Here is a 7,939-nt window from a genome sequence, read left to right on the forward strand (position 1 = left end):
CATGCTTTTTAAAAGCATGATAAAATAAAAAAATTTTACCGAGAGTCGTTTTCATTGTATTAATATAATCGCATACTACTGTGATATTTATAATTTAACAATAAAACGTTAAAATGTATTCATTTTATGATATCATACCAAGAAATTATGAAAATACATTTTTTATTTAAAATCTATTATTTGCTGCGCCATTCCTCTCGAAACTATATCATTTAAAAAGAAATGTAAAATAAGAGATTAAACTCTATATTATTAATCATTTAAGGAGATAAAAACACAATTATTTAAAATGTAAAAATTCAATGATTTAAGGAGATAAAAACACTAAGTTGGAAAGAATTATTAAAAAATTCTGATTTAAGCGTACACATAAAATGTACAGAAGCAGAATACTCGACATACAGGGTGTCCCACATCATAGTAGATCGTCAATGGGTCTAAGTTACGGTTTTTGGGACTAATCAGAAATTTTAAGAAGAATGAATCATGTTGAAGCAAAAATGTCTTGCCGAAAATGCTAGGTTTTTCGAGTATTAAGTGTTTTTTTTGACGTTAAAGTATGGAGATAATCTAATATGTGGGACGCTCTGTATTATCCATTAGTTCTTTTTATGTTTGATTTGTTCAATTTCAGTATATAAGTGACAAGGTTTTAACCCTTTCTTTGAATGCACGTATAAAAACAGTTGACTAATTCATAATCATGAACTTAATCGTCCAAATGTGCGTGATTATAGAAAACGAAATACTCTTTACTGTAAACTAGGCAGGTGGAGACGGTCAAATTGAATTGACATTAATGGTACGACTTTGTGACGACTTGAAAGGCGAATTTATTTGTTTACGTATCAAAAATTCAAATCATTTTTGTTCTTTTAAATAACTCTTTAATATAGAGGAATTATAACAATAACATTTCAATCTTACGTGCATCTAGGCAAACTTATTAAACGAATTAAAATAAGATGAATTAATAAACAAACTGCTCTGTCTGAACAAAACAGAGATATAGAGAACTGTGTAGTAGTTTGTATACTGGGGCACAATGAGATACATCTCATTATATTGGATATAGATTTCTTTTCTGAAATCAGCTTTAACTTCCACAGATTCATCGGTACTCTAAAAAAATGATTAAAAATTTAGGTAAACATTTTTTCCAGCTTTAAAGGGACTGTAAGCATAACTTCAAATTACAAAAATTCACAACGGTTCTCTTAAAAGCGTTGTCTGATATTAATTATATATTTCAATGTTTATAATGTTGAAAACGGATATTTTCAAACTGTGGTTTCTCAATTATACAAAATTAAGTGACTTACGCATTTTTAACTCTACTGCAGGAAAAAAATATAAGAATTTTTAAAAGTAAACACTCCAAAATCTAAAAAACGAAAATTTTAGACAAGGTTTCCAGGGAACCCTTTTAAATCAGGCATTGTCGTCTTCCATTGCTAACTCAGATGGTCAAGCTTTCACACCGTATTTTGCTAATAACTTATTGAAAACTTAAGCTAGAAACAAGCACTTTGCAATTCAAAATCTATATGTCTAGGGCTACCAAAAAGTATAAGTGAATTGGTGAGGTAAAACAAAAGGCCAAGGTGTTGTGAGACTTTAAAGTTGAATCTGTCTGAAAATATGATGACTAACTTTGTTGTTTAGATATCAGTACTTTGCAAGGGACACTCCAATTTACGCTTACAGTCCCTTTAAACTTGATTTGTTGTATAATAACTGTAAACCTGGATTTGTTGTATAATAACTTTAAATCTGGATTTGTTGTATAATAACTGTAAATCTGGATTTGTTGTATAATAACTGTAAATCTGGATTTGTTGTATAATAACTGTAAATCTGGATTTGTTATATAAAAACGGTAAAACTTGATTTGTTGTATAATAACTGTAAATCTGGATTTGTTGTATAATAACTTTAAATCTGGATTTGTTGTATAATAACTTTAAATCTGGATTTGCTGTACAATAACTGTAAATCTGGATTTGTTGTACAATAACTGTAAATCTGGATTTGTTGTACAATAACTGTAAATCTGGATTTGCTGTACAATAACTGTAAATCTGGATTTGCTGTATAGTAACTGTAAATCTGGATTTGTTGTACAATAACTGTAAATCTGGATTTGCTGTACAATAACTGTAAATCTGGATTTGTTGTGAAACTGTAAAACTGTAGGTTCACAGATTCTGTTCTCACACAAATAATGTGATACGGAACTAAAGATGAGTCTACGAATGATGTATGTATGTATAAACCATATGTTGGTTTCCTACAATTATACCCCCGCCCCAGCCTCCATTTTTTTTATTTGCTTGTTTGTTTGCTCTATAAAAATATTCATATTTGTACAATATACAATTTGAAAATAGAAACAGAAAAAACGTTCTACCATCTAGTCAGATTCGTTATGGAGCCAGCCACAAAGAAAACTAGACTGTAATGCCGATAGGAAACTTTAAAACTTGAGTTTAAAGTGTTGTGCATTAAATATAGTCGTACATACCATTACAATACATTTGTATATACCTATATATATCTATAACACGTAGATTTAATGGTTCTGTCAATATTCCAGAAAGCTATTACTTTCGATCACAATTTCTCCTATTAAACATATTTTTTCAACGTTCTTTCTTAAATACTTTTTTGCCGGCATATATGTTTTGAATAAAAAGTATCAAACAAATAAATCCGTAACTTAAAAGATTGTTAAAATATAAACCTAAACGCGAAAGATTTCAAATAGAAGAAAACGAATGCCTCTAACTCTGGTTAGTCCGGGGTGATAATTCATAAAATAGAAATAAATTGGTAAAGAAAGAAACTTTTATGTACAGCTGCAGGTGGCGGGAACCATTATAAAGACTAAAAAGTCCGTGCACTTTTCACTGAAGTCTCATCCGTTGTTGATGACCATGTATATTTTGTATATATATATAAATATGAATAAACTATAATTTTTTTTATAATGATGGGGTAAAATGCGTTACCTCGAACCAATCTGCCAGTGTTGTCTGACAGGGGGTTTGTTTCATCCTTCTCGTCGATCCATTACTCGAGTCCTCTTCAATCCTACCATACGCGTCCAATTGCAGGCTGCACAACAACAACAACAACAACAATAACAATAACAACCACAGCATCAGCTTGCTGGTTTTTCTATCTTGCAGATGGTTAAGTATACAGGTTTGTACTGTGTGAATATGTGCATGATCATGCAATAATTACAGATGACAGAAGATGTGTAATCAATGCTCTTTTTATCAGGGACGGATCAAAGGGGGGCCTAGTCCCACGGGCCCCCTGAGCTCCTGGAGGGGGGGGGGCTAAGGAAATTCATTAATCATGATATGAAATAAAAGCATCAAGGAATGAAAGATTCAACAAAAATACTATTTAATAAATGACCTGAATTGAAATACCTTGTCCAAGGTGGTTTAAATAATTATTTATTCTTTTTTGAATTGTTTCCCTTTCTTATGATTTTAAAAACCAGAAACACCTATTTATCCCTTTTAATATGGTAAAATTATCATACATACATATATTAAATAATATATGAACAATTGATTGAATTAAATCCAGTTTTTTACAGAATAAATGTAGTGAATGTGATTATTGAATATATCATAAAGGTATACACTATAAATAGAGATTTCAGAAAAAATGCTCTTACTCATCAGTTTTAAATTTTCGCTGGGTGATTGGATTTTGACATAGAAAAAATTTCATGAGAAACACTAGCTCCAAAGGCAGTCTCTTTGCATATGTAAAAATATTTTTTCCAGTAAGGCCCTTAACTTTCAGGGGAAAATATGAATTATAATTGGCATGGTAGTTTTTGATGTAAAAACTAACAAAAAGCATTTTCATCCAAAACACTGCAACCAATTTGTTCCCAGTACACAGGTCGCTGATTGATCATCGCAGATTTTTCATATTGGTAGATTTGCTATTTTATAAGCTGTTTAAGAAGTCTCAATTTATAGTGGACAACCTTTAGGGTATAAATTAAGAAGGTGAAAGTTGAAAGGTCGGTAAAGGAAGTCTTTTATTTGATAGAGTTTGTTAATCCCAGAAATAATTGAGAAATTGAAATAAAACCCAGCTAAAACCCATAATTTGATATACATCATGAATGAGGTTGTACATGGTCTAAGGAGGGGTACATGATTTTCTAGGAAGGGGGGGGGATGGGCTCTAGCTTGTTTCAAATTCTAATAATTTCTTCCCATTGAATCTACAGAATAAGAAATGCGCAAGTCATTTTTGTAGAAAACCCACAATTAGAAGTATAATCAATTTATTTTTTAAGTTAAATTCATTCTTTATAGGACAAAAGCTTTCTAAGGTACCCTTGTGAATCGGACATGCCACACTATAAAGAGTTACGTGAAACTACAAATACAACTGATATGAATCAGCAGCATAAATAAAATAAAGTTTCAATTTTACACGATATGTTTAATATTTATTATGTTTAAAATTCTTTTACCAAACATTTTTTTTCTCAAACAAAAAATTTCATATTCAATTCTTTTTCTTCTTTTTGTGAGAACGAAAACTTTGTCTTTGCCACAAACTCAAATTTTCTAATCTCAATATTTTTAAAACCTGATGGTGTACACCTATTATAATCTTACACTATTTGATCTAAACGATTTATATAGTTTGAACATAGTGTACGAAAATCAGAGATTATTGCAAAAACTCAATTTCTTTACCTGATATTTTGAACTGTTTATACTCTCGATCTATGTGCCACATAGTTCAGATGATTTTATATTCTCTGTCTATGTGCAACGTAGTCCGGATGCTCGCTTCCATCTGATGATGAATCATACAGCTTACGTTTGGAGATAGTTCGGGAACTAGATCTAAAAAAAAATTAAAAACTATGAAAGCCAAATAATTCCAAGAAGCTAGAGAAACTATATTAGTTAAATAAATTGTTTAGTACCAGACGCAAGGCTTTTTATGAACCATTAACGCTTAAAAATCCCACGTGGTCAGTTTCAAGTTAAGTTAGTCTAAACTTTAGAACCCATTTTAAACCAGTAAGTTATAAGTTATCTGTACTTTGTTGGGCTGTTTAATTAAGATCCCTTATACTGGTTTTAATGGATTTAAATTAGAGATTAAAATAATAATAAAATCATCCCGATACAGACTTCGTTGTAGTTATACTTTATGTCTGGTGTCCACAAAAAAATAAGTTATACATTATTGGAACCTTTTTTGCATTCATTTAAAAGTCTTAAATTTAGGATTGAGTAAAAAACTTTGAATTTCATATTTTTTTAACCAAAGTCTAAATTTTCTTTTCAGGATTAAAATATTACAATTCAAGCCGTTCTCAAATATGACAAAAAAGTTCACAAAACAATAATATTTTACAAGTCCCAAAATATACTGTTGAGTAAATTTTACGTGAATGGTTGACCCTTTGAATTGTTACTCCACAAAACAGAAAAATTGTTAAGTTAATTTTCTCCTGTTTAACTAACATTATTGACGAAATATTTTACTCCCGGCTCTTGGGCATATTGCAAAAATTCTGACATTTGAGCCCTCGTTGTAACAGAAACATGGCTCCAGATCAAGTATTCAATAAAAGTTTTATTAAGGGGTCCAACTCTGATCTATAGTTAAACAGAGGCTCAAAACCCAAAACCATCTATTTTTAATATTAGGTCAAGAACTAATCTAACAGTCCACGTTCCTCTACCACTTTTGTAAATGTAAATTTAATTAGAGTCCGCCTAAATCTAAACCGAATGCCCAGGCTGGCCCAACTCGGATATTCAAATGTACAGTGTACACTGTACACTGTGTTTTCCTTTAACCATTAAACGGCTGAACCAACTTTTTTGTGGTAGCTCACAAGTCACACGAAAGGTTTATGGTTGGTTGAAATTGAAAATTTTGCCTTGAAAAATATGTTGACCTTAATGATTTTAGAAAATATCCACCAATTCAAACAGGAAAATCTGAGAAAGTTTTTGTTTATTAAAATTCCAGAAAGGTGATTTTTTTTCAGCAAAATTTTTTACCTGGAGTTGTTAAATTTTCTAATCCTCTGAAGAATATAGATAACAATACCGATACACATCACCTAAAACATGTTTTCATAGTTCCTTTTTTTTACATGGAAGCAAGCACATCATCTAGAGATATTTTTTACATTATTCTGTTTTAATATTTTCAAAATGGATGCTCCAAGAACATATAAACTTAACAATTTTCTTCATAATTTAATCTTTCTTTATTTTTATAAATGGTAGCAAAATATAGTCTGTTACACAATACTAAAACTATATAAATGGTAGCAAAATAAAGTCTGTTACACAATACTAAAACTATATAAATGGCAGCAAAATATAGTCTGTTACACAATACTAAAACTATACTAATAGAATCAAAAAAATCAATTAGAATTGTTAATGTACAATGATTACTTTAATATTTACTGGTAAAAACATATCCAACAAATGTGTATACAAATTTAATTTAATTTCTTATATGTTTAGTTTTCATATTTTGTTTATAAATTTGAAAAGATCATTCTTCTGCATTTAATCTGAAATATAAATAAATTTAATCCAAATGGGGTTTGAAAAAAGTAATATAAAAAAATTACAGTTGGGACCAAGAGACCAAACTTTAAAAACACATTGTATTATGTTTCCCCCTATTTTTATCCTCAGGGCCTCACCCGTCCCTTATCATTATAGTTAGTTTCACTGTGTAAAGACGTGTTCCTTATTAAAAACTTTCCCATAAGAACAAGATAAACAATGTTTGAATTTAAAACATTTATATTTTAATAAAAATAGGAAATATTGGTTCTTAAATTGGGTTTCGATGTACTTTTTAGTTACCCTCTATATGAACGAGTTATGCCTGTATCTCAGAGAAAAAATTATTTAGTTTCCCTTCCTCTTCTTCCGCAATCTCAGAAATAATTAATAAATATATTTTTCTTTTCAGGAAAGAAAACTTGGCGACGATATCCTATACGGATATTAAGGTAAACAAGGGGATATCTTATACGGATATCAAGGTAAACAAGAGGATATCTTATACGGATATTAAGGTTAACAAGGGTACCGTTGTAAATCAGGCATGTATCTTTTAAAATGAATGGTCACTGGAAGCTGCAATCCATACACAGTCCCTTTAATTGATGTAAATTCTAGAAAATATTTACCTTTATCGCTGCTACAACAGCTAGTATAGTGACCCACGTAATCTTATTTTCCTGAATATTCAAATTCATGAATTTATAACAATCCACACTAAAGGGTTTCCAACAAACAAATAATTTCGCAAAAAAATGCGAGCATTTTTGTTTGTATTTCGAAAACTTTTCCGCGAAATTTCACAGTTTATCGCGAAAATGAATTAAGCGAAAAAATGCGAAATTAATTTCGCAACAAACTTGTGGAATTCTCTGCTCTGAGATTTCAGCTTTTTAAAAAATATTTTCGCGAAACAGATTAATTTTTGCAATTTTTGCGAACGAATGAAATTCGAAAAAATATTAAATTTTCGGTGATTTTCGCGAAACGGTTTACTCTTTTCGCTGGAAACCCTAATCCAGACAGCGATGAAATTGTGCGTCAATTTTCAAAACCAGATCAGCTTTGAGATGTTATTGTTTTACTTGACATACTTTACTTACGCATGTTATTTTTGTGTCAACATAGACATGCATATTTCTATAATTCTTTAATTCTTTTTTACTTGATTGATACCTCCAAGATGTTACTATAGTTAAATTATCCATGTTCTAAAAGTGTAATTAAACACGTGCAATGCCCCGGATACCATATGGATTATTTTTCATCTCTAAATTCTAATGTATTATTATTTGTCGGCATTTTTGTAGATTCACCCCCCCCCCCCCCCCCCCCCC

At 30.4% G+C, this 7,939-nt stretch overlaps 1 long non-coding RNA gene across 1 annotated transcript; it reads right to left on the reverse strand.

Annotated features, from left to right (window-relative positions):
- Positions 1-307: 307 nt before the first annotated feature.
- Positions 308-7,329, reverse strand: LOC111709847 (uncharacterized). Its single transcript, XR_002766954.1, has 4 exons — positions 7,232-7,329; positions 6,075-6,136; positions 4,746-4,898; positions 308-1,122 (listed from the first exon to the last, which is right to left on the reverse strand). It is a non-coding gene; the product is annotated as an uncharacterized LOC111709847 (long non-coding RNA).
- Positions 7,330-7,939: the final 610 nt, after the last annotated feature.

Source organism: Eurytemora carolleeae, unplaced genomic scaffold, assembly GCF_000591075.1.
Source record: "Eurytemora carolleeae unplaced genomic scaffold, Eaff_2.0 scaffold1004, whole genome shotgun sequence".
NCBI lineage: Eukaryota > Metazoa > Arthropoda > Copepoda > Calanoida > Temoridae > Eurytemora > Eurytemora carolleeae.